This window comes from Leptosomus discolor, chromosome 1 (assembly GCF_034619465.1).
Source record: "Leptosomus discolor isolate bLepDis1 chromosome 1, bLepDis1.hap2, whole genome shotgun sequence".
Classification (NCBI taxonomy): Eukaryota; Metazoa; Chordata; class Aves; order Leptosomiformes; family Leptosomidae; genus Leptosomus; species Leptosomus discolor.
This window is the reverse complement of record NC_141391.1, coordinates 173,946,321-173,971,903: the sequence shown is the minus strand read 5'-3', so window position 1 is coordinate 173,971,903 and position 25,583 is coordinate 173,946,321.

Genomic DNA, 25,583 nt, shown 5'->3' with positions numbered 1-25,583 from the left:
GCACTGGCACAGGCTGCCGAGAGTGTTTGTGGAGTCTCCGTCCTTGGAGATATTCAAAAGGTGTCTAAGCATTGTCCTGGGTAACTGATCTTAGGTGGCCTTGCTTGAGCAGGGGGGCTGGACCAGCTGCCCTCCAGAGGTCTTTTTCAACCTCAATCAGTCAGAAAATCTGTGATTCTGTGAAATCACACACAAAACAGCAATACCTTGGATGCATTAAAAAAAAAAAAAAAAAAAAAAAAAAGTACTTTTTTTTTGTAATTCAGTGTTCAATTCTGGTCATTGTAACTCAGAAATAATAATCACTGAAATTAAAAACAGAGGAAAAATAATAACAGTAAGTGAGAAACTCCAGATACAAAGGTAAAAAAGATTCTGCTATTTAATCCAGAGAGAAAAGATATAAGAAGAAAGTGATAAAGGAGCTGTTATTTGTATTTTCATATAGGTCAGAACTGGAGTTCTCAGGCATGTAATTACATGCTGCAGAGGACATTGTTCCCTCAAATATAAATTCAGGTTTAGGACATCTGGTGCAACTGTTGTAGCCTTAAGTGAACTAAACAACTTTAAGCAAATGAGTTGGATAACTAAAAAACCCGTGACTGATATTGCCATAATTACGTACATACATATTTATAGCATGTAGGTATGTATGCATTTTTATACGTATGGTGTGTGTGTATAACACAAACACACAGGGATCCTAGGAAATCTGAGAACCTTCAAGTAAGAAAGTGTACAGGATGAAGAATATAATAAGGTTATCTTGAACCAGACAAAACCATGGCTAAAATACATGTTCAAAGAATGCTAAAATGCACCTCAAAAAAGCATACTCTGATGCATGGTCCTTGGATGAACAGATTATCTGAGAAAACAGAAAGCACAAAGCGAACAAACCATGTAAGAAAACATACATTCATGTATAGTCTTCAGAATGTGTTATCAAGTTAAAGAAAACAGAACATTTCTATGGGAAAAAACTAATCAATGATGTATCAGAATCACATAACTTAAGCTCCTAGGGAATTATCAATGTTGATTGCACATCAACAGGTGAAGCTCTTTCTAGATTGGGTACAAGATAGCAAGAAACCCAGATGAACCTGTGCAGATGCTCCTTTCCTTCATATCACTCTGATATCCTGTACCATACTGCTGCTTATGTAAGTACTGTCTTATGAGCATTAAAAGGAATTGTACTGTAGTGTTGATCTAAAGGGGTGTTGGTTACATTGGATTGTTCTGGTTACCTGCCCTTGCACTGTTAAATCAGGATACAACATATCAAGCAATAAGGATAACCCCAGTATTTTAGCCCGCTGAACTGTAAGGCAGCATCTTTCCGAAGCCTCTATGCTCTTCTTGTGGTACACCAGAATTGCCCATACTACCTGACTGCTGATTAATTTCAATCTTTATTACAGTCTAAAGATATGCAGGGTATCCAAATACTCTACTCAGAGTCAAATGCCATCTTAACATTCAGTCACATAATTACATTTCTTTAACAAAATATGCAAAAACATGATTTTCATATAGGATAATCTATGGAAAAATAGACAACAGCATTTCATCTTCAGAATGAAGATGGACTTAGACTTGACTAAGACTTGGGTGAAAGAGTATATGGGAATTCTGAATGAAATCGTTGTAAGAATACTTAACAGATACTAAACTGCAAAAATCAAACGAGTAAAACAGGTGTGGTATACAATGAAATAAGCAGCAGCTGGAGTGAATTGACAGGAAAACTCCAGCGGAGAAGGTATCTGCTGTCACTATCCACTAGAAAATTTCCTGTAATTCAAACAAATAGAAGTAGAAAACATAATGAGATTAATTTTCTCAAAATCATTCCACCAGCCTTCACAAATAAGGCAGGTCTGTTAAGAGAACTACCTTCAAACAGACATCCTGGAAAAAAAATAATTAAAGATGTATCAAATAAATAAGAATCTAATTCCTGTCTATCATCAGTCATCTAGAGGATGTAAATTTGGTTTTAAATCACAACAAATAAAATTTCATTTACAAACTCACTGTATGGTTCATTGTATATTCTCTGTCTTATTGATACGGAAATTCCACTTGCAAGTTAACAAAGTAAAAGAAAATTTCCTGAGCATCTACAGTATAGATAGCTCTCTTGAGATACACACATTTGAAACTATTGTATAAATGTATTTCTTCATTTAAAGTATACCTGTATGTTTTGACCTTTAACTGATTAATGCTTAAATTTTGAATTAAAAACATAAAGGGCAAAATTATCTCAGGTCAGTACAGTGGACACTGAGAAGAGCAATTTTTTTTAATTTCCACATACCACAATACAACTCAGCCTCACTGTTAAGATCCACTTCTGTTCTCAAAAAGAATGGCACCTTTAACTAAAAAATAGTGAGTAGACTCATAACAGAAATATTGGTAATTCTGACTCCTTGTTTCCCTTCAAAGTTTATTTTTAATATAAGTTTTATAATCTGCTTTATGCAATCAGCTTTAAGCCAGCGAGGTCAAATTTATATACACTTCACCATTGTCACCATTCCCAGTGCTCTGTAGGGACTCATGTCCAGCAGCTCATTAGTGTAAAATGGGCAGGTAGCCCCGGGACCCAAGCCCACATCCCTCTCCTGTTTGGATTGAAGGAGTCATGCTCTTTCACTTCTGGCTTCACAAAGCTTTATTTCCTTTAACGTGGGACTTTCTACAGGGAGACTGAAACCTCCTTACCCTGCCTCTTCTCCTGGTGGTTATGGCATTTCATCAGAAGCGGAAAAATACGGATTCAAATTCCAAACGTACTACTAGTGCATGTTGCCGCAGCCTCTAGAGCACAGTAATTATAGACAAGGAGTGGAAAGAATTAGATGAGCCCATTTGCTAGTCTCTCCCACAGGAGACTCGTATGCTACTCGTATTTGCAGAACTGCAGTTTTGCTCTGACTCCCAGGCTTTATTTACCAGATTAATAGAGCCAGAGAAAAGCTGCAGAAGGGCTCTGGAGATGTAAACGGGGCCATAATGTTGCAGGGGAGGGCGAGATGGAAAGGGCGCAGAAGACCCCCACCAAGAGAAGTGTCCCCCTCCCACCCACCAAAAAGGCAGCCTCCTGCTATGAGACCAGAGGGAACTGAGGAGGGAAGGAAAGGGAGGAAAGCAAGCTCAGCACTCTCCTCCCTCCCACTCCATTAATATCAGGATATTTTTGTGCCCACAGCTGTGTTACTATACTTGCTCTTTCTCGTGTTGAGTCTAGGGAGAGGCACATCTCCTGGGACATGGGAAATTTGCCATGTACAATTTGCAGGGGCATCAAAACCTAAAGTGTTCTGATTTGGAAAACACAAAGATTAAGCTACTCAGTTTTGGAGAAGAAATATGAGTAAAATGTCATATATCTAATTTTTGGTTAAAACCCTCAGATTAGACTTCAGTTCTGAACCTTACTGATTTATATAAATTTATCGTTGCAGTTAAAGAGGAAGGATATCTTCCAATGGCCACCTTCCAATGGCCAACTTTGTGCCTTCCTTATAATTTTTTTCACTACAGATTTCACTCATTTAGAAACTCCATACTATGTTTTAAGTACTATGTCAGTACAGATTTGTATAACAGCACTTGCAGCATTAAGTATAAAAAAAAAAAAACCTGTGAAAAAGCGTATCAGTATACCCTGGTTTTACAGTACCAGGAAGCATAGACCATTGTAAGTTGTGGGTACTTGGTCTGTTGTCCTAAATATGAATTGCCATCATATTGGATACAGATCATATCCTAGTAATTCAAGAATACAGATTATTAGGATGAGAACTAGATTGATAAATATTGTATGTATAATTTGATATTCAAAGGCTCATCCACATATGCAGGTATAAGCACAGGTTATATACTTGTTAATATAAGGAGCACACTCATGGATGTCCTTAGTACACATGCTGATGCTATTAGTTTGGTAAATTAAGGAATTAGTACCTGTGTAAACCTGTCACCAGGCTCCCTTCATAAATATTTGTTGGACTACTTATAGCTTTCCAGCTTTTAAGTTATGCTGTACATCTCATAGTACTTTTCATATAGTTGTCAAGACTGTAGGTACTCAGAGAAATGACTAATATTCAAGAAAATTCCCCACAAAGCTTAACCATTCAAACCACTGATTGAAAGATTTGATACGTGCAGAAAAAAAAGTGGAAAACAGAGTGGAATGAGAATTATATCACATAGTAATGAACACGAATACAAGTGTCCAGATTATGCTCATCTATATATATTCATAGATGTATACATATAAATATGTATGTCTATATGTATGTACATACATGCAGTCTTGGTTTCTGTGAGTTATAAAGTTGACGTACTATTCATGCAAAAATATGTCATTCTAGAGCCTAAATTAATGGTTTTAGTGATTAACGAACTGTTACTATTGAATATTCTTATGTTTAACTATACAGAACCCTTTTAACAGAAAAAAAAATCTGTGGAAGAGGATGAAAACCATTACTACATTGAAACAGACACAGTGTGAAAGGAATTTCTCATTTTCTGTATGATAACATCCTTTGTCTTCTGTCGAACCAACCTTCAGTTCATGCTTGACCCATTTTTGACAGAATTTCGCATCACAGGATATTTAAAATGGCTACAACCCTGAAAGGCATTTTAACTGCAAAATCTGTGTCACAAGATATTTCTAAGTACTATAAGAGAAAATGTATGTAAACAACATGAAGATTAATGTTTTTCATTTATTTACAAGAGTCTAACCCTATAGAATTCAGCATCTTTCTTGTATTTTGATGAACGTTTGGGTTCTGTCAGAGCAGGGAATAGGTTTGCTGCAACAGCTGGGACCATTTTTATCTTGTGCATGTAAACATCCTTGGAAAAGCATAGTGAAGATCAATTCATTGCAGTGAAGTGCTGATGAGAGCTTAAAAACATCTCATTATGCTTTTGTCAAGGTCAATCTTTTGTTACCTTATAGAGAATGCTGAATTTAACATAAGTTTCATGTCAAACTGTGTACTTGTGAATGTATTCCAAACGCCTCCTTTACACAAACGCTTTGGCAAGTGCAAGCAACCTGTCAAACAAAGAACATCACACAGGAACAAGAAGACCTTTCATTTTCTGCGTAGTTGTACTGCATCTGCGTTCTGCTAACCTGTCTTCGGTTCAGCCAGCTTCCCTTTTAAGTTGCTTTCTAAAGCAAACTGTTTCAGTTCCAGGTTTTCTGTTGAGAATGTTTTAAGGTGAGATGTTATTACTTTAAGCTGAAAATTCTGTTTGTTTGGTTGTGTTTTTTTATTAAAACAGGAGCAAGCACTGGAGCGTTTAATCATCTCTATTTACCAACCTTTCAACTTGCATTATCCCTTTCTGAAAGAGAAATAGAGAACATGGACTCCTGATACTAATAAATATTTCACATCACTATTAGCTTGATGTTAACAAAGCTTTTCTTTACTCCATTTCTCTTTTTAACTGGATTAGTCTTGTCTGGGTAACTAAAGTAAAAATGCCTTTGAAGTGTGACTATAATATTGCCTCACATTAGTTAAATATTTTAAATATCATAACGTGACTCAAAAAAATAATCCTGTAATATGCTCACTTCTGTGATCTTTTAATGTGAGAAGCTGATGTGTTTAATCCTTGTGAACCATACTGAGCAATTATTCAAAGCTTTGCTTGTACTTTTTGCAAATCATAAAAATAGAACTCATGTAAACATGGGGCAACTTCTGATTTTGCTTATTAATTGTTCATTATATGAATAAGAAACACTTAAGAAGTAGCCCAGATCCTCCACCCCCAATCTATATTTAAAAGCAAAGAAAAAATTTGCAGTTATAAATTATTTGAAACCATTCTTGCAGACTTGCTTCCCAAACCGAGGTGTGAACTGCCAAGATTTTAAGTCAAATGAATGACTAATCAATCAATTAGCCTTTCTTACGGCTGCCAGTAATATGAAGTAAGTTTTAACATTTAGGTAAACAAGGGTGAAGTAAACACATTGAGGTAAAGGCTGAGGCCAGTAATAAGATATTACTCTGTAAGTTTTCAGTTCGGAAGAAAAAATAGCGAGACTCTTTTTTGCAAATATACTTTGCAATAGTGGCACAAAGTGTATTTCATTTTCATGAAGATGTTTTGAGGATCTTATTTTAAAGTATCAGTTCTAGCTCTTGTAAGAGCCACTGTTTTTTCATGAAGAGTTTAGGATTGTAAATCGTAATTGTCACTAACAAATTGCTCATGAACAGTTTTCCTAAGTCACATCAGTAGGCATTTTAGTAGACGTTGTGATGGCAGCTGAACAAAGACTTTTGGTCAGACACAACCCAGACCTGAAGAGGTGTGTCGGCTATACAAGTTTCTTAGCCTGTCCTGAGCTGCTGCCACTTGATACACCTGCTCATTTAGCAGCCTGTCAACAAATCTGCCTAAAAAGAAAAATCCTGCAACCCCTGGAAGAAAAAAAGACCCCACCTCTGAGCTTTCTGGTGTGAAGTCTAAGATCTCTTAATTTTTGTCCAGTGACTAAAAGAAAACTATAATTAAAAGGATGAAACTAATGGTGTCATCTCTTTTTAGAATTTTTAAAATACATATGATAATGAAACCAAGCAAGAGCTATCCAGTCACTTAAAATGAATGCTGGTAGTATTTTGTATCCATCCTGTGCCTTGATACAAATACTGCAGATGCAGAACAAAATGCAAAATAAATACTAACTATACCTTAATTTCATAACTCTCTGAGTAAGTATTGAACTATGGATGAAATTTTTTCCCATCTCAATTTCATGGACTCCTAAATTCCTTTATAACATGCTAAAATGGGATTCATCTTTGCTAATGATAACAATTTGAAAGCGTAATTATAGTTTTTTAAAAAAACGATGTAACTAAGTTTTCTAGTCTCCTACATAGTCAATGGAGAGGAATAGGCATTTCTGAAGGACAATTCATCCTGTCCTAAGATATGTAAGATATATTGCCCTATGCAGCAATATGTTTTCTGTGTTTTTCTGCATTTTTCTCCTTCACTGCAACATCTTTCTTATTTTTCAAACTATTGGAAAAATAGTTGGAATCACTTTGGGCTCGATGAAGCATGAACATCCTACAACACATTTTGAAATTCTGTTTTAATAATCATATTCATATTATTTGTATTAAATGCAATGAAATTTCAAATAATCTTGGGAGATCCATTGATGGTGGCTTTGAGGTTAGGTGACAGAAGCTTATTCTTGAAATGTTTTCATTTTGCCGTATGCCATAATGTCATACAATATGAAAGCTTCATCACAGTAATGAAGAAGGTCCAATGGAGAATGCATTTAGCTAATCATAATTCAGGAATTTAGTTGCCTGTGGGCACCTGTCGTTAAAGTGGAAGAGTCAGTAATGCAAATAGACTTCGGGTGACAGGAAGACTAGCTAATGTTAAACGACAGAAAATTTACTTTCTTACAGCTCAAAAGTGAGTTCTGAAAATACAGAAATTATGGCAGTAGTAATTTTAAAATATAATTTCTAACATAAGTCCTGTCTCCACAGTACTTTAAACAATACAGCAGAAACCTGGTCAGTGATGTGGATAGATATGTGGGTGCCTATGCCTGTGTGGTTTTACTTCATATTCCTCTTTCAAGACCAGCCATCATTTTTTTTGTGAGTGTTAGACTGCAATTCATGGATCCCATAAATTCTTATTGGGCTATATTTGTCTACACACAAAATAAAACTTTTTCTGTAACTTATGACAAGATCATTAAAAAAATGAAATCTTCCTCCTGACAAACTTTTCTGATGTTACAGTAAAAATGACAGCAGTGATGGGCATTTATTTTAATGCTATACGATTAAACAATCCCAGAAACTGTGACAAAAATGGAAACCGTAACTAGCAGCTTCTGAGATAGCTGTTATTTAATTTTAATGCAGTTAGAGTCCTATGCATGACAAAATTGCCTTACCATGCCTGCAGGAACAGCTGAAGGGACCATTCCAACACAGCTGAAATGAATACTGATGAAAATTATAAAAGTTCTCTTTAAAGATCTGAAGTAATTTACATGTAAGTTCAATAGTCATTGAAAATTTCAGGTAAAGATTTAGCTTTAATTAACACTGGTGAAATAGTCAGGACCTTATTAATATGTCAGGCGAATATTATCTGGAAGGGTAATGCAGCTATCTAGAAGTCATGAGTAGATAAAACCTTATCATAATTAACCAGTTCCAGCCATTTTTTCTTTGTATTAACCCAATAACACTTCAATAAGTAATGACGTAGCTGACAGAGTAATATGGATCTGCATTGCTGGCACAATCTCACTAATACTTTTTAATTTAATTTCTAAAACAACATAGTTATTCATTTTTATCGAGACAGATGCATAGAAATTGTATATGTATATTTTACCTGTATACAATCTGACATGTGATTTTAGTTTAATTATTTATTTCATATCAATAAAGGAAATACTATTGTGAAGAAGGAATCCCACATGGCAAAGAAATCACTAAATACTTGAGGAGTCAGGAAACGATTATTTTTTTTTAGTGACAAAATTGGCAGACGTGTAGTAGGGTTCTTTATTATTCTCAGAATTTCCAGGTAGACCCTGAGTAGCTTCATAGTAAAAGGGCTAGGAAATTAAGGAAGTGTGGAGTTTCACAGTGCCACTGAGAACTGGAAAACCTAAGGACCTGATAGATAAAGTTACCCTTTTAGAACCTCAGCCTCATCCCGTGTAAAAGACTTAAAGACTGAAGGGAATCCTATTGGTATGTTGAAGATAATTGGTCCCCAGAGATAGATATTACAATCCTCTTTCAAAATGGTCCAATTTTCTGATCTTATTGTACTTAAATGAAAAAGCCCTGTTACATTAATTTAACAAAATTACAGACTACTGTGTAAAATCCATCCCCTTGTCTATCTTCAGTCACATAAATTGAGTTCATTTCAGAAGTGTTTTAAGTGCCTGTTTTCGTATAGTTTATTTTATTTGTGGTTTAGAAAATGTTCAGGTAAAATTAAATGTGTTTAAGAGCATCCATTTAATGTCTTTTTCCATGGCTGGAATAATCTTTTTGGTTACAGAGAATTATGTTGCTTTTTGCAATATTATATATCAACACATAAACCAGTTAATTTCCTATTGTAGGGTGCTTCCACATTACACATTTTGTCATATATTTGTTATTTCTGTTTTTAGACATTGTGTAAAATAAACCAATAAGTCTATTAGTAGATGATTGTAAGGTATGCACAGGCACCAACAAGGCTTTAATTTATTGATGAGGAAACATATGCCACGCACACTGGAAGATATATTGCACATTTATTTCTGGAGTGTATACTAATGCATATGTTGTTGACATGAAAACAAACTTTGTATTAATAAAAGGTTTAAAACAATCTTTTAAGTTAACATGTTACTAAGTTTACCATCATTAGCACAAGGAATTACAAATGTATATCTCTCTATATGCTCTTGAGCTTACATCCTGCCTATGATTTACATCACTCCTTCCTAACATTGAAGGCATGCCAAGCTTAAATGCTTGTACACCTTATACATGCATAGGGCATGTATGCACGCATATGTATGTGATACACATGTAAATGAAGTTGTACACCATGGGGTTTTAATATGTACATGTAGCAAATATGTGTAGTATCTTTTAAAGGAAAACTCAAATAAATCCCTGCAGTATCTAAATGTCCTTCATTTTCCAAACTTCGAAATCCCATTAATGGCCTGAAGTTACAGAGTGGGACTACACAGCACTGACAGTGAAGCTGCTAGGAGGCTACCCTAAACTGGACACTGTGTCAGCCGAGGGACCCACATATGTCTGCCACGGGACAGGAAAGTTGTCTTTGAAAACAATTAGCCCTTCTAATTAGGACAGAAAATTAAAAGCTCTCTGTCACACTGTTCTTGTCATCAGCTGCTCTCCATGCTGGTCCCCTACAGCCTTCTAACGGATTTTATGTCCTGTGAAGAGCCTGAGTTCACAGGGGTTTTCCCAGAAAATGTATTTTTTCCTTACATGAATAATTCCAGGAATTCTGATATATGAGATGAATGGGAAAATATATGTAATATTATAATGGAAAGCTGTTTTCAAGTTCTATAAAATATGGATAATTACCTGTTTTATAACTACAGCTTTGTTTTCCAGGAAAATTTCCACATAGGTACAAAGACATCTGCTTTTGAAAATCTCTTCCTAAATTTTCCGTGTCTTAAGCTTCACAACATTTATGCTACAAGATACATATTCAGCTAAAAATATGCCAGAGAAACAGGTATATCTGAATTCAGTGAAATTGTATATGAATTTTATTGACAGAGTAGTAATACTGGTTGTGCTGTAAAACAAGTAAGGAAGCAGACCACTTACTGACAATTTATTTTGTGAGCTTCTGATGGAGTGTGAAGGATGAGCATTTCCAGTCTGATGACAAAACCACTACGTCTGATGCTGAAAAGTAAATAGAATAAAAGAATGTAGGAGTTTCAGTTACAGATATGTAACCAAACAGGCAGATCAAGATTTACTATCCAAGGCATGGGGAAGAGGTAGCATCATCTATTTGCCAACACTTGTGTTTACATCATCCTGCATCTCTTCCAATCCTTACAACACTCTGCCTCCTCATTGTTTTTCAGTGTAACCTACACAGCGAATCTTGCATTGCTTCAACTGTAATTATATACACAAAGAAATACAGTCCTCTCTGCTTTCGTCACAGCTACAATTTCACTTAATATTACAATAACTATCTTTGGCATAGTTTATTGCCTTGTCTGAACCACTATACTAACACATAAAAGCACTATTAAACAACATTCCTAAATATATAAAAGTAAATATAAAGTTTCAGTAGTTAAATCGTACAACATCACTATATTCAGACGAAGGCAAATCTCAGGAATTGTTCTGGATTGGTGCCTGATTTTGAAAGAAGGAGGAGGAAAGGAGGGAGGAGACAGGAATGCTTCTTTGTTCTGCACTAGTTAAAAAAGAAGCCATAACTCTCAGGCACTATGGATGAGTTGTATGGCGCTGCTTGTATCAATACAGCCAAATTTGGGTTTTTTGCCCCGAAATGGGTTAGCTTCCTTCATTCTGTCCACTAGTCTGAGCTATCACCCAAACCATGCCCAGGCTGCTACCAGAAGGGTTAGCAGCAGCCTGGGCAGAGCCACGGTCAGCAGCACTAAACCACACGGGTGACAACAGGACACCATCCATGCCTGTGCCACAGCCCTACCTAGTTCACTAGTATGGAAGTAACTTACTACTATAGAGGGGGCAATATTTACAAAAACTTATACACAAAATTGCTCTTTTTATAATTAAAATAATTTTAAAAATCATGTAGTTTACCCTTGCGTGAAGTTTTTTTTTAGATCAATACAACCTAAATCAAAAGGATTTAAGGCAGATTCATATTGTTTTATTTTGACTATCCAGCCTATGGGCCAGAATTCTGTGCTTAGAATTACGCAGTGTAACTCATTTAAAGTGTCTGGGACAGAGGATTGCATTGATTTAAACTAAGTCTATTTAAAAACAAACCAGCTCAATGACCTTGTGCACAGGTCACCTTAGAATCTTAAATTCCTGTATAAAGGATCAAGCTATTTCTTCATTCTGAGCACACACCAGTTTCCTTACACATCTAAAGAAGTAAGAATGATTGGAATCTTACACATTGCTGTTGCTACACATGCTTTCAGAAATGTGGTACAAGCTGCAGCTGAAAAAAAATGTTACCCTGTCCTCTTCACTGTACACCCGAGGACAAACCAGATTCATCACACATCCTCAAATTTTTTGGTTTATTTTCTTTCCAGGGTGTGGTTCATGTGAATTCATGTCTTTGGGAGTCCCTCAGGCTGCAAGTTATTTTTCATTCTCCTAAGTCTGATGTTTTAGCTCTGTGAGGCTCCGCACACAGTTACGTCCTTGCACAAACTGACCAATGTGACCAGGCAGAATTATCAGGGCAATCACTAGTGAGCCTGGGAAGTCTAAATACAAAATCAATGCAGCCATCAACATAATTTCCTAAACAGAAGAGATTTCAAGAAGGAATAAGAGTTTCATAAACTAAAATTGGTTTATTTCCTATATTGCTTTAATAATTTCTTTAATCATTTAATCTATTGCTTTAATCAAAATTTCTCCTCTTAAATAGCAAGAAAACAACTTTTGTTGAATCACCTACTTAGCAGAAGTGATAACAGGCTAAACAAGCATTGATTATCTTTCCTTAATGATAAATTATTGCATACATGCTAGGTTTTGCAATGCTTTTTCTCTTCTCATTCAGTCCTAATGTTATGAAAGTCTACATCTTTCCAAGCTTAAATGAAAATTGTACTACATATACTGATTTACAGAATGACACAATGATTTACTGAAAAAAATGCCTTGTGTTTTGCTTTTGACATGCATTCCTCCATGTACACTGATTATCCATACTTCTATGGATATTAGAAAACATAGACAGCCATGCTGCAATTTCTGTAGTTCAGGAAAAAAAAGTACTGCCTCTACTCCAGGTGAAATACCTCTGAAGGTGCTCCTGAATCTTTCTCTTCCACATACATGCAGAAACAGTCTCATGTCCCAAGGCTGGGTAGCTAGAGGCAAACTTTTTCAAAGTGCTGCTAGGTATCTACTGGCATTTTCAGATTATTAAGTACCTTTACAAACTCTGTCTTCGTGTGGTAATGGAAGTGAATGACACTTAAGCTCCCCACTCTAGAATTTTTGAAAATTGTAGTCTTGGTATAACCTATGAGGAGTCAGATATCTCCTGTCCATTTCAGATGTTTTCAGATCAGGGCTGCATTTCTTGGCAAAGCTTGATTTTGATGGCAGGTTTGAAGTTCTGATCTCATATTATGGAGTCAGTCTTTGTCCCATAGAAGCTGTCAGATGTTACAGTTGTGCTGTAAATTTCTCATTGTTAAGACTATGTCGTAAGCACTGAATATTCCCTAGTGTCCTGTTACTCTCATGAAAAAAAGTTACTAATACACAAATATATCAGTACTTCTTCAATAAAGTTCTTTCAAGGTGTTACTTTCAATAAGCTTGAGATACACTGTTGCACACTAATCCTTCAAATGTGGATATATATACTGATGCACAAAATTAATAAAATATTGTTAATGGCACTAGATATATTAAATGTAACATATCTAGAATTTAAGGAATAAGACATCAGATAGTCTGATAGTATCTTAATCAGTTTGAAACTTACTCAGGAAGTCTAGTATTTTAGCATGATCAGCAAAGGGAAGAAATCCACAAATTCTGCTGCTCTTTTTATGTTAGACAAGATTATGAAGCTGCACTTGAACCTGGTGAGGAGAGAATGTGGTTATCATCCCCATCTTACAGGCTACCCTGGAGAGCAGTCTGAGTCTCCTGTATCTACAGTGGTCATTTAGGCCATTCCCTATATATTGTGGATGTTTCTTGGAGGGCAGCTTGTCAGGAATACTTGCTCCACAGGTCCTTGTTACATGTCCCCCATGGCCCTGCTGGCATTCACATGGTGTTCAGCTTGACAAGACACTGCTGGGTTGCTGATTCCAGCCAGCATCTTCCATCAGCTGCTCTGTCATTGTGGAGGGTATCAGCCCTTAGTTCACCATTTGCAGACACGCACGACATCCTCACATCGCCGTGGTGAGCAGGGATTGTCTGCAGCTTGCCTGCCATCTCTCCGAGGCTGTGGTGCAGTCGTCCACTGTGGGTTGTTTGATGCCAGCCCCTGGGATCAGACAAAAGCAGAGGTGGTACATAGTGTCAAGAGGACCCCATGAGAGGACCCAGTGCAGTGTTCTGGTCTGCTCCCTGTGGGTAGGCACGGCTCCTGGAGCACTGGAGATCCTAGCAGCCCTCCAGAAGGCATGGCATAGACAAACCTGCTTGGGCCATGATGGCTCAGGTCAGGGTTGAGAGGAAAGAGCCTGCCATAAGATACAGCTTATCTTTTCTGTGGAGGAATATAAATCTGTGTGAAATTAAGCATGCTATCAGACGGGTGACATAAATAATTGCACTACATCAAAAAGGCATTGTATTGTTAGTCAGAAAAATTATTCTGGCTCCTGTGTTTAGACAAGAATGTTTAATCATGAAATGCATTTCTGTGTGGTCGTCCATTACTGATGTCAAAAAAGAATGCCTGAAGAAGTTAAACGATTCCTCCTTATATTTGACGAATTTGGATTACTTAGTTTCTCTACTTAAAAAAATTAAGTATAAATTCATCAGCGTCTATATAAATGTCCTGTATTAATTACCCACTGGTACTACTTTGAAAGCTACTTCTGTTCATAGCGATACACTAAGCAGAGTGTTTTATTTTATGGAATTCTATTCTAAAATCATCTTCATAATATTCTATAAGTCTGTGCTTCAGCTGATTCCTGACTTTGTGATGTTTATGAGTTTCGATCACTTTCAGAACTGTTAATCCACACATTTATCTACATATTAATTTCAAACATTGTGAGGATCCCAAAACAGTTCTTGAAATCTTGACTTGTGGGCTCTGAGATTTTTAAAGAAAAACTTATGTTGACTCCATTGACCAGAGAAATTCTGACTTAGCAGAATTTTCAGGATATATCAGAGCACAAGAAATAAAAATATTTTTATAAACAATTCTTTTTGAAGCTTAATGTACCTTGCACTGTCTTTGAATGAATATGCTTTCCACCAGCTTTACTGTTTGCTTTAGCGTATGACTGCAATACACTAATTATACATGTCAGTATATAGTATATATACAAACTTCTTTACACATCTAGCTTAGAATATTCAGTCACATGCAGATATAAAAAATTTCCATGATTGTCCCCAATAAATATTATGTCTTGTTTGGCCAAAAAGACAGAAAAGCTTTTCAGTGGCATTTTTCTATCTTTCTATTTTTTGTACTAAAATTGCTTGTACGACATCATTTTTTTATACGTACCCTTGTTGTTATCTCATACAATTTCCAAACAAATTTATTTGTGGTTAGGAATAGCATTGCAGTCACCATTTACGAGCCAACAATGTAGATTTCCAAGTCACAAAATTATTTCTTAATGGGTTGCAGAAGCAATACGATACCATAAATTAATCATGAGAAGTTACTTTTGGGAGTAGAACCCAAAGTTTCCTAAATAACTCCATTAGCTGGAGCCAGCAATGTGTCTTTTTAGTATTCAATCAATGCAGACTTCCTTTCATTCTGTTTCCTCTTTTCAGTCAGTGTAATTGATAACCACTACACTTTGTAGTTTGATACATTCCTTCTTTATCTGTTGTGTATTTTGCAGAACCCTTGCAGTTCTTTTAAAGCCCAGAAACAATTAAAAGCAGAAATAACTAAAAGTATGGGTAGTTCTTTGAATATCCACACAAGTTTTGTTAGCATTTCAGACAGGGTAGTCTGAAAATCTTTCTTATCTGTGGTGCTTTCTTCTCCCTTGATTTGCATCTTTACAGTCTCACCTGCACTTGCTCACCCAAGAGGGCTAAACTGCTTCACAGCGTTTGCCATTGTGTTTCTGTAGCTTTCATCTGTAGAAAGTGCCTTGCTCCACAGAGACAGCTTTTTGAAAACCATGCGTCCTTTTACCTAGCAAGATCTGAATTTTATCAATCACCAAATATTACCTTACTCTTCTATGCTTACAATTAAATACACTTCAGCTACCTTTTTCCTTCTTGAACAAGAGAGAATTCTGCCTTTTCCTGTCTCGCAATAGCGAGGTCTCTCACATTGGTGGAGTTTACTGTGGTTGTATATAACATCTCTCTACAGGCAAGGGCATTTATTGCATTTAAAAATAACAAACCAAACAATTTAGGCAAACTATTCTTAAGATTCACCAGATCCTAAGACATGTTCATTAAAATTGTCAGATGGTTACCAGGTGACAGAGCATTTCTGTCTTTCTTGCAGTAGAAAGAACATAGATGTAGATAGGCAACTTGGGCTGGAAACTTAACTTTTAGGTGGCTGAAATTACATGCAGTCCTCTCTCCCTTCAGTTCAAAGATACAAATCCAAAGTGTACTGAAGCTAATACACTTGCGGCTGCAGTGCAGTGCTATGCCGCAGCGGATTAGAAGTGAAAACACCAAGGCAGTCGCTCTGTAAGATTCAGCACAGGCTCAGGAATCCACCTTAACAGGAAATCTTGCAATACTACATACTAAAATGATATTGGATCAAGTGATATTTTATATTTATTGGTTCAGTAGACTTCTGATCTGCCAAAATAGACGCAACCAGAGAACAAGGGTTTGGATGTTTGCTGCTCAGAGTTCAACGTTGTTCTATTAGTACTGCAGACTGCATTTCACACCATCCTAGTCTTGAACAGGTTTTCATTCTATGTAATCTCCTTTTTTTTTTATTCAGAGGTTGACCCTTAGTAATTAACAGTAATTTTCTGCTAACTAGCACAGCAGCTTCATTAACTCAGCTGGAATTAATGCAATTTCTCAGTTACTTAACCTGGACCTTCTCCTGCTAGCACAAAAGTAAAATTAGTTTCATTAACTGGATTTATTATATACTAAAATGAAAGGCAAAGTTTCCTTCATTTTACAATTATGCAAGCATAACAGAAGTCATTTTAAAGAGATTGATATTGAATATCTATCACACAATGGTGCAGTTCTATAGGTAATGGAAAACTGTGGAAAAGTTGAGTTGATTTTCAGGTCCAGCAAGGCCTGCAAGGGAAAATGCATGAGAAATGAAGAAGATGTACAAAGCTATCCATTGCAAGTAATGTACTGATTACATTTAGAAATTAGAATTAGAAATTGGAAATGTTTCAAGTGAGAGTTACTAGTTTAGTTTTCTTGGAAACCAATGCATAAGGAGTAATAGCGCACACGATTAAGACAAGTATCAGAGCAAATTATCCAGTGACTAGGTGAGAGGAAGGAGACACCCATGTCTTAGCCACTATTGTGAATGTTGCAGTCTTCATGGTTCAGACCTATTCACTGCTTGTCACATTCACTGTTTGGTAGCTATTACATTAACCCAGAATTTTCTTTTGTCTTTACATTCTATTTTGGTTCAACTACTGTATTTCTCACTGCCATTCTTGGTATTTTTCAAAGGATTCTAATTATATCCACACACCTCTAAGTATTTCTTTTTTTTTTTTTTTTCTGAATGTTTTTTCTCTCATGCTAAAGTGTTTACACTGTACTCTATTTTAGTATCTATTTCATGCAGGCAGTTCTGATTCTTTCAAATGGTCTGAAGCTGAATCTTCTGATCCTGCTGTCAGCTGGTGTATGTGACCATATTTCCACCGACTTTGATGGGTTATAGCAATTTTTGGCAGCTGACAGCAGCAGCTTTTCTATACTGAAAAATACTGTTGATTTATAAGAGAATCACAAATCCCCAGTGCTTACAAAATTGAGTTACCCATCTGAAACTAATACACTGCTCACTAAAATAGTGTTATTTTTGCAAAACTTTTTGTCTATTCATAAACAAGTAAGGACAAATATAATGGCTGACTAGAAGGTGTAGTTTTCATCTGTTTTTAGTGGTTCAAAGAGCATTTTCAAAGTAAAAATAAATAACTTTTTAGAATGAATTGTTCTGTTTAACTTTTAACAATAGAATGTGATTAGAATTATTGCCTAGCATACTTAATAGCCTGATTTTTGCTTAATCTTCTGCAATGTATAATGATCAGCTGTACTGATAATAGCAGCTTGGTGTATGTAAGATGAGAATCAGGCCTGAAAACATCAGTCTATGAATTTCCTATTCTGAGATCTTCTGTAACCCAGCATATTAAACATCACAAGTCAATTCATGCATCAAATTGGATTGATTTAGTTCACTATAGCTGATCCTTTTTTTTTTTTAAGGAAAATTTTGATAGTCATCTTGTTTATACACAAAAAAAAGACACGTGGTTGGAAAAGAGTATCTAGTTAAAAAAAATGCAGAATGTCAGTAGTATACTATGTCATATTTTCTAGCATGTATTGGATTTGCACGGCAAGGTTTTGTTGGGGGGTGGGGCTACAGGGGTGGCTTCTGTGAGATGCTGCTAGAAGCCTCTCCTGTGTTTGACAGAGCCAGTGCCAGCCAGCCCCAAGACCTGCCACTAGCTGAGGCTGAGCCCATCAGTGATGGTGGTAGCTAGCGCCTCTGGGACAGTGTATGTAAGAAGGGGAAAAACTGCTGCACAGCAGCGGCTGGAGAAAGGAGTGAGAAAATGTGAGAGAAACAGCTCTGCAGACACCAAGTTCAGTGAAGGAGAGGGAGGAGCTGCTCCAGGTGCAGGAGCAGATTCCCCCACAGCTTGTGGTGAAGATCATGGCAAGGCAGGCTGTCCCCCTGCAGCCCATGTAGGTTAACAGTAGAACAAGTTTTTAGCAGGACTTTTGGACCTTCAGGGGACCCATGCTGCAGCAGTCTGTTCCTGAAGGACTGTACCCTGTGGAAGGGACCCACGCTGCAGCAATTAATGAAGAGCTGCAGCCCATTGGAAGGACTCACATTTGGAGAAGTCCATGCAGAACTCTCTTCTGTGGGAGGGACTGTAAGCTGGAGCAGGGGAAGAGTGTGAGGAGGAAGGAGTGGCAGAGACAACGTGTGATGAACTGACCACAAGCCTCATTCCCCATCCCCCTGCGCCACTTGGGGGGAGGAGGTGGAGAATTTGAAAATGTAGTTGAGCCCAGGAAGAAGGGAGGGGTGGGAGGAAGGTGTTTTAAGATTTGGGTTTATTTCTCATCCTACTCTGATTTGATTGGTAATAAATTAAACTGATTTCCCCAAGTCAAGTCTGTTTTGCCCGTGATGGTAATTGGTGAGTGATCTCCCTGGCCTTATCTCGACCCGTAGGCCTTTCATTGCATTTTTCTCCCCTATCCAGTTGAGGAGGGGACTGATAGAGTGGCTTTGGCAGGCACTCTGTGTCCAGCCAAGGTCAACCCATCACAGAGCATTTCTGCTTTGAAAGTATTAATTTTTTATTTCCAAATGATTTTTTTGAATTAAAATAATTTTTACTGAAACTTCTTAAGTCTCAGAATCACAAATAAAGGTTTAGGTAAGACATTTTAATTTCTTTTAACTTTTATTTCACAGAAAAATCCATAGTATGTTTGGGGTTTTTTTGGGCTGGACATCCTGGATCTCTATATTCAAATCCAGTTTATCTATCTGAACTATGCTTATTTTTATAAATTGTGCAGTATATCTGCAAATACCTGAAAGACTTGTTCTCTGAGCTGCTGCCAGTGAAACAACTGTCAGTTGTTTCAGTTTTCATGAACAACAAAGCTTGATAATTCTGGCAAGAGTAACTTGACAATAGGTGGTGTCCTTTCTTCAGTAGACTAGTACTGAACACCTTTCATAATATCGTACTATTTCGCCCTTTCAGGTCTGTGAGACAGCCAACAGCAAGTGATTCCCTGTTTTTCAATCAACATCTACTCACTCTAATAGTACCAGTCACCTCCCAAAGACTCCCTTAGGTGGTAGAGGTCTGTCTTCTATAAAAGTTCATTAAATACTCTGGGCCAAAGCACTTGGTAGCAAACAAGTCAAATTAAGCATGTAAAATACTGCAGCTGAGAAACGTTTAAGGAAACTGCAGGTGTCTGCTTAGCATTTTCCTGAGTATTCCCCCCTTCTGTCTTATGCAGACTGATTTCTGCTCATATGCAACTGGATGGCAAAACTCCATGGCAGAATCAAGTCCACCGTGCTTTATGAAAAATAAACATGGTTTATATTTAGACAGTCCCATAAGTAACAGTCAACAGCATAAAGTAGTATAAGCATGCATGTAAAGCACCAGGGAACCGTAAAGCCTGAACCACAGTTTGCAGGCAGAGCTTCAGTGTGAACACTTAAAACATCACAGTGAAATCCTATTAAAAGAAATTGCTATTTATTGTGACTGACTGCCACCCATAAAAATCTTTACTATGCAGAATAACAGAAGTGTGTTCATCTTTTTATTGCAGGGAGAACACTCTTAACAAGGTAGATAAGCTGCGTTACAGTTCTTGAAAGGTAACGGTAACAATTTATGCTCTTCTTCCTCTGGGAAAGCAACTACTAGGTCAGCTGGTTTCTGTAGTTACAATTGTTAGGTACCGGGGGAATCAAGGCCTGGTAGCAACTGAAGGGATAAAGTGAGGGGAACAGTTTTGCATAGCTGCTTGTTCGGCTGGCCGCTTCTTGCACAGCTAGCTCTTCCAGCACTGGGCTTCGTGCCATCTTGTGCTTTGTCAGCCACTCCTGCAGCAGTGCCTTACCTCCTTACATCCTTCCTGGGTTTCTTGGTCACATCTTGCCTTGCTCCTCTTACTCGCTTTTTTAGCCACTGTGAGGGATGGACTCTTAGGCCACTCCATGCTCCAAAGTTGTTCCAGAGATAGGGTCCTTGCTCCACTGTCTGCTGGCACAAGCCATACTTGTTTCTGTTAGGTGATCCTGCCTGCTGGGTATCCCAGGGCTATTGGTCTGCTTGTGCTCTGCTAGCTGTGCATCACCCCCTCCCTTGTCCTGCCAGCCATTCCTCCCTCCCCTCCCTGCTCCACTACTTCCTGAAACAGAAATTATTTTGATTTCAAAGGATGTGCAAATACTGGTTTTGCCTTTTAAGAAGAATGCCGGTTTGAAAAACAGCCTAAACAGGTGCAACATTTCCCAGTAAGAAGGGCCAAGTCATAGTAAGTGTGCCATTTTGTCTACTGATATATTTTTTTTTTTCTGTGCATGTTCATACCCATTGGGTGCAACTCAGACAGAGCTATGACTTTTAGTCAGTTTTAATTAATTTTCTGTTGGCTAAGCAGTTTAGTTGTTGAGCAGTAAGTAATACAACTACACTAGGGCCTTCAGCCTGAGGAGCACGCTCATTCTTTGCTCTGTTTCCGTTCCAAATATGTGATGCCACACCTTGCTGGTCCAAGTGTGACTACCATCAGGTTTGTGATATCAGAGAATCAAACACTTACTGAGCATGCTGTAAATTTACTCAGTTCCTGAAGGTAGCACACGTTGAGTGATATCTCCATGGCGGTAAGTTCAGTCTCCCAGCAAACTGTTCTGTACCCAAGACATGGTTTTGATGCCTTCTCAAATGACCAATGTGTGTCTCAAACACCACTAACATAACAGTGCCTCTAAGGCAGACAGCAAGCAGCTTACTCATAACTCCACTTGCTCTGCTCAGGTATGGGTAGATATTTGTTTAGAACTGTATGTGTCCAAATCTTCCACCTTTCAACCATCTTCTTCCCTGAGCATGTCCCACTCTTAAGCAGTGGAATATAAGCCCAGTTTTGGCACAAATATAGACTGAAAAAATTCAAAAGGCAGTTGAGATACTGTTTATGTTAACTAGCTATGGTTAAAAAAACCACTTATAATATATATAGCTCATAATCCATCCAGAATCAAAGAGTTATTTTAAGGAAAATCACTAGTCAAATTGGTATTGACCTTTATGATGACAGGTAATGTATTATGGAATTTAACAAACCCATAGTGAAAGTCCATAGTTACAGCCTGGGCGACTGGGTTTCAATAATGAGATAAGTAGGCTATATTCTGTCTAGCTATGAGAGATTTACCAAAGAAAAGAGTAATCTAGATCTTCCTCCTTTTATTCTAATGTAAGCATTGTAAAGAAAGATGCTTAAGAATAATTGAGCTGGCTGCATATTAAGAGAAAAATCTTTGTGGCTAATGAACTGAAACACAATAAATAAAAGTATTTAATAGCATTTTTAGTATAAAAATTCTCACTACATGCATTTGGTTTTGACAGACTATTTTAACTACATAATTTGGTACTGTTAGCAAGGATACAAAGGCTATGTATGTATGTTTTCTATTTCAGCTGTTAAATAAATAGGTCCATCTTTCTTTTGTGTCTCTTTTAAGATAATTAAATGGTAGGAGGCATTTATCTGGCTCTAATGTTCATGGTTATATGCATTATTGCTAATTAATAGCATTAAGTGTCTGAGCAGTAGAATCGCTCCTCTAGTGCAAAGTAAACAGAACTCTAAAATCACTAAATCAGGGAATTGAACACATCCAAACAGAATGAAAATAACAAGCAGAAGCTGTTGTTCTTCTGTTGTGAAGATTTTTTTCTGTAAAACAGATTTTTGAGTACTGGGGTTACAAATTTGGAGGACAATGTTCAAATGTAATCATCTCAGTGGTTTACTTAGCATCGAACATTAGTAGGAGGAAAGCAGTATGGTCTGTATCCAGAGAGATGGATCTGGCTAGAAAGATCCCAGGTGGATTCAGGATAAGGAGCTACCAAAATCAGGTTCCTAGGGCTAAATCAGATGTCAAAATGTAAGGCATTAAGTGAGACCTGTACTCAGCAATGAAAACCAGGAGGAGCCACACCTATTAGTTACAGGTAATGTTCATAGCAATAGACATTTTACAGCAATAATAAAGGGAAAAAATTGAAAAGAGTATTAAGTGCTGTAGAAAACCAACACGTTAAATAGAATATAATTCATTATTGAAAAGCCAATTTTCATTTTATTTTCCCCTCTAGATTTAAAGAATTGTAACAAAACATTCATCTTCAACCTCACCATTTTGAATATTTATATTGATACATACGGATTTTAGCAATTTCTTCAGCTTACATATCCTTAAGTTCACGGTTAATTTTGTGTCTTCTGAGAATAGAAAAATAAAAACTAAAACTCTTAAGACAACTAGGTCTTCCTTCAACTACTTCCACAAGAAGCTTTGTGTTAAATGTTCGTATTGTCTGCAAGAGAGTTCTCAGCAAAACGCCACAAGGATTCCTGGTGCTTTCATTATTAAACTTCAGGAATATTGTCTCAAAGAAATTGATTATGAATGCTGTGGCAGATTATGGATATCAGAGAGCTAGTGATACAAAATCATAGTGCAACAAAAATATTAGAGAAAGTTTAATGTACTTGCTTTGTGAAGTTTCATTGAGAGTGTGGCTTTCAAAATTAATTGGGGGTTCTGAGGTAACGTTGCTGGTCAGATGCACAGACAAAAATGGCTTATTTGAAAATCTAGCTAAAATAACCTAAATCCTTTCTTGCTCTTTCACCCCTTTCTCTAAAATATGTTTTCTACCTGAAGATGCCCAGTTAGGATATTTACCAGATATTATCAGAGCTGTGTACTTCAAGTGGCTCATCAGCTTCTCTCTTTCAAGTCTTCAGTATAACTTTTAAAAGCCAGCCTGTGTATTTTAAGAACCAGTTAATTCAAAAACTGTAAAAAGCTTTAAACCAGACGCCAGAGGTAATCATTAGAACAGTCAGCTCCTTCCAGAGAACGTATGCTTAGCAGCGATGTAACCAAGGCTCTGTCTCTTAAGAACATGTTGATTTTTGATTTCTGGAGCAATATATACTCAAGCTAAGGCATTAGTACCACCTTTTATTTCTTGTTAATTATATATTTATCCATGAGAACCAGTTTCCCACAAAGACTATACAGTTTGGATTGTACCTGTTGCTCAGCAGGAACATTTCTTGTCTCTCATAAAACTCTGCTTAAGAGCACAAAAATTTTCTGTGGCTTTCCCTGTGAACCAGTATCTATCCCACGACAACATCTGGTAAGGAGTATGCTGCGAAGCTATCTTTGTATTTTTCCTCTCAGAGATAAATTTGTCCACTTCTGGGAAATACATCCAACACCTTCACAATCACTGTTACACTTACAATAAACATTTGAAAATGTCATGTTAGTCAACTGGCAGATATTTTGTACAATACCCTGACTAATATAATAGAAATAGAGACAGTACTGAATATAGATTTTCTATTATTTGTGAGTACAGAATTTAGCAGGAACATCTTAGAGCAGACTTCTTAAAAGTTCTAGTCCTGGTAAATGCAACATTAGAAGCTCAAGGCATTAACAACTTGGCAGAAAGTCTTTATTACCTGGAACATGACATTACCTTGTAAAATATGGCAAACCAGATTTAAAAAAACCCAACAAAACAAAATAAAAACATAAAACAACCAAAACCGTAACAAAAACACAGTGGAATTAAACTAATCTGTCTCCTTGTTTTGGTTTTTTTTGGCATATTGAGCAGCCCTCAACACAGTTACAGTAGTGAAAGCCACCCTTTCATCTTCTTTAAAGATAGCTGGTATCACATTCCTTGAATGTTTAGCATAGAATCACTCCTCAGAACATAGTCTCTTTCTCCTGTGCACCAGTTGTGTAAAGCCAGCACCCTCAAGGAAGTTTGTTGTGGTATACACATTTATGGGAGCAAAGAGAATTCTGATTTCAGAGTGCTTGCTATTACAAAACAGATTTGTTTGTAATTGTTTTCATACTTCAAACACTTCTCTCCACATGCTGAGAATTCATTGTAGACAGGAAAATAACAATTAGGTTGGGTTTGGCATTTACAATAAACATTTCAGAATTCTGAAACTTCCAATCATCTACAGAATTATTAAAGTGGTTAAATGAGCTTGCATGAGACATAGGAGAGATAATTGTTTTACTGTAATACCTACTACCTGAATTAATACACTAATGAATGTACATATGCATTGTTTTCAGTGCATCCACTTTCTTTGTGGACATTAAAGGAAGACACAAGCCATGAGGTACAATATTCTCTATAAAATCACATTTTGCATTGTCATTTAACACCTTAGCACCTCATAAAGAGAGGAGTAATGAAAAATAACTGCTAACATTCTAAGCACTATAACCAAAAATGGTCATTAATTTCCTAAATATATGTTCTATATCTAAGCTTATATCTTTAAGACAACACTGAACCCAGTCTTATCTGACTGTAGCCTTGTCATCTCTCAATAGATGTTTAAGGAACAATTAATAGCAGAAGAGCCAGCTCTCTAAAGACTAAACTTCTGTCTGTTAATTAGGGATCCAGTTCTGCTCTCCTATGACACTTCCAATCACAAAGTCCATATGATAGCTGCTAATAAAATATTCTTGACTGAGAGGACTGATTCAACCAAATCAGATCAAAGCTGAAAGAGATCAGTGATTACTTATATCACAGGGTTCTGAAATAATATGGTCTGTGAGGTCTACTAAATTTAACTGGAGCACGAAATGTTAAAGAGAGGGAAGAGCATACTGGATATATTTGAAAACATGAGATGAGGATTTTAATACGAGAGCCACTTTTTCTTTTTAAATCTGAAATGTACATTGTATTGTAAAAGTCATGCACCAGTTAAGAAACTGCTTTAAGTAGGGACTGCAAGTAGTGCTGAAAGGAGAATTTTCTTGGTAGATTGAATGTTAAGACGATAAATTTACAAGTCCCATTGAGTATGAGTCCTGAGTTTCTAAGATTTAGGCAAAGGAAGAAACTTTCAAATGAAAGAAGGTAAATCTAAAGCACTGTGCTTTGCAGAAAGAGCTACAAAATCTTCCTTGAGAAAGATTTCGACCACGGCAAAACATAG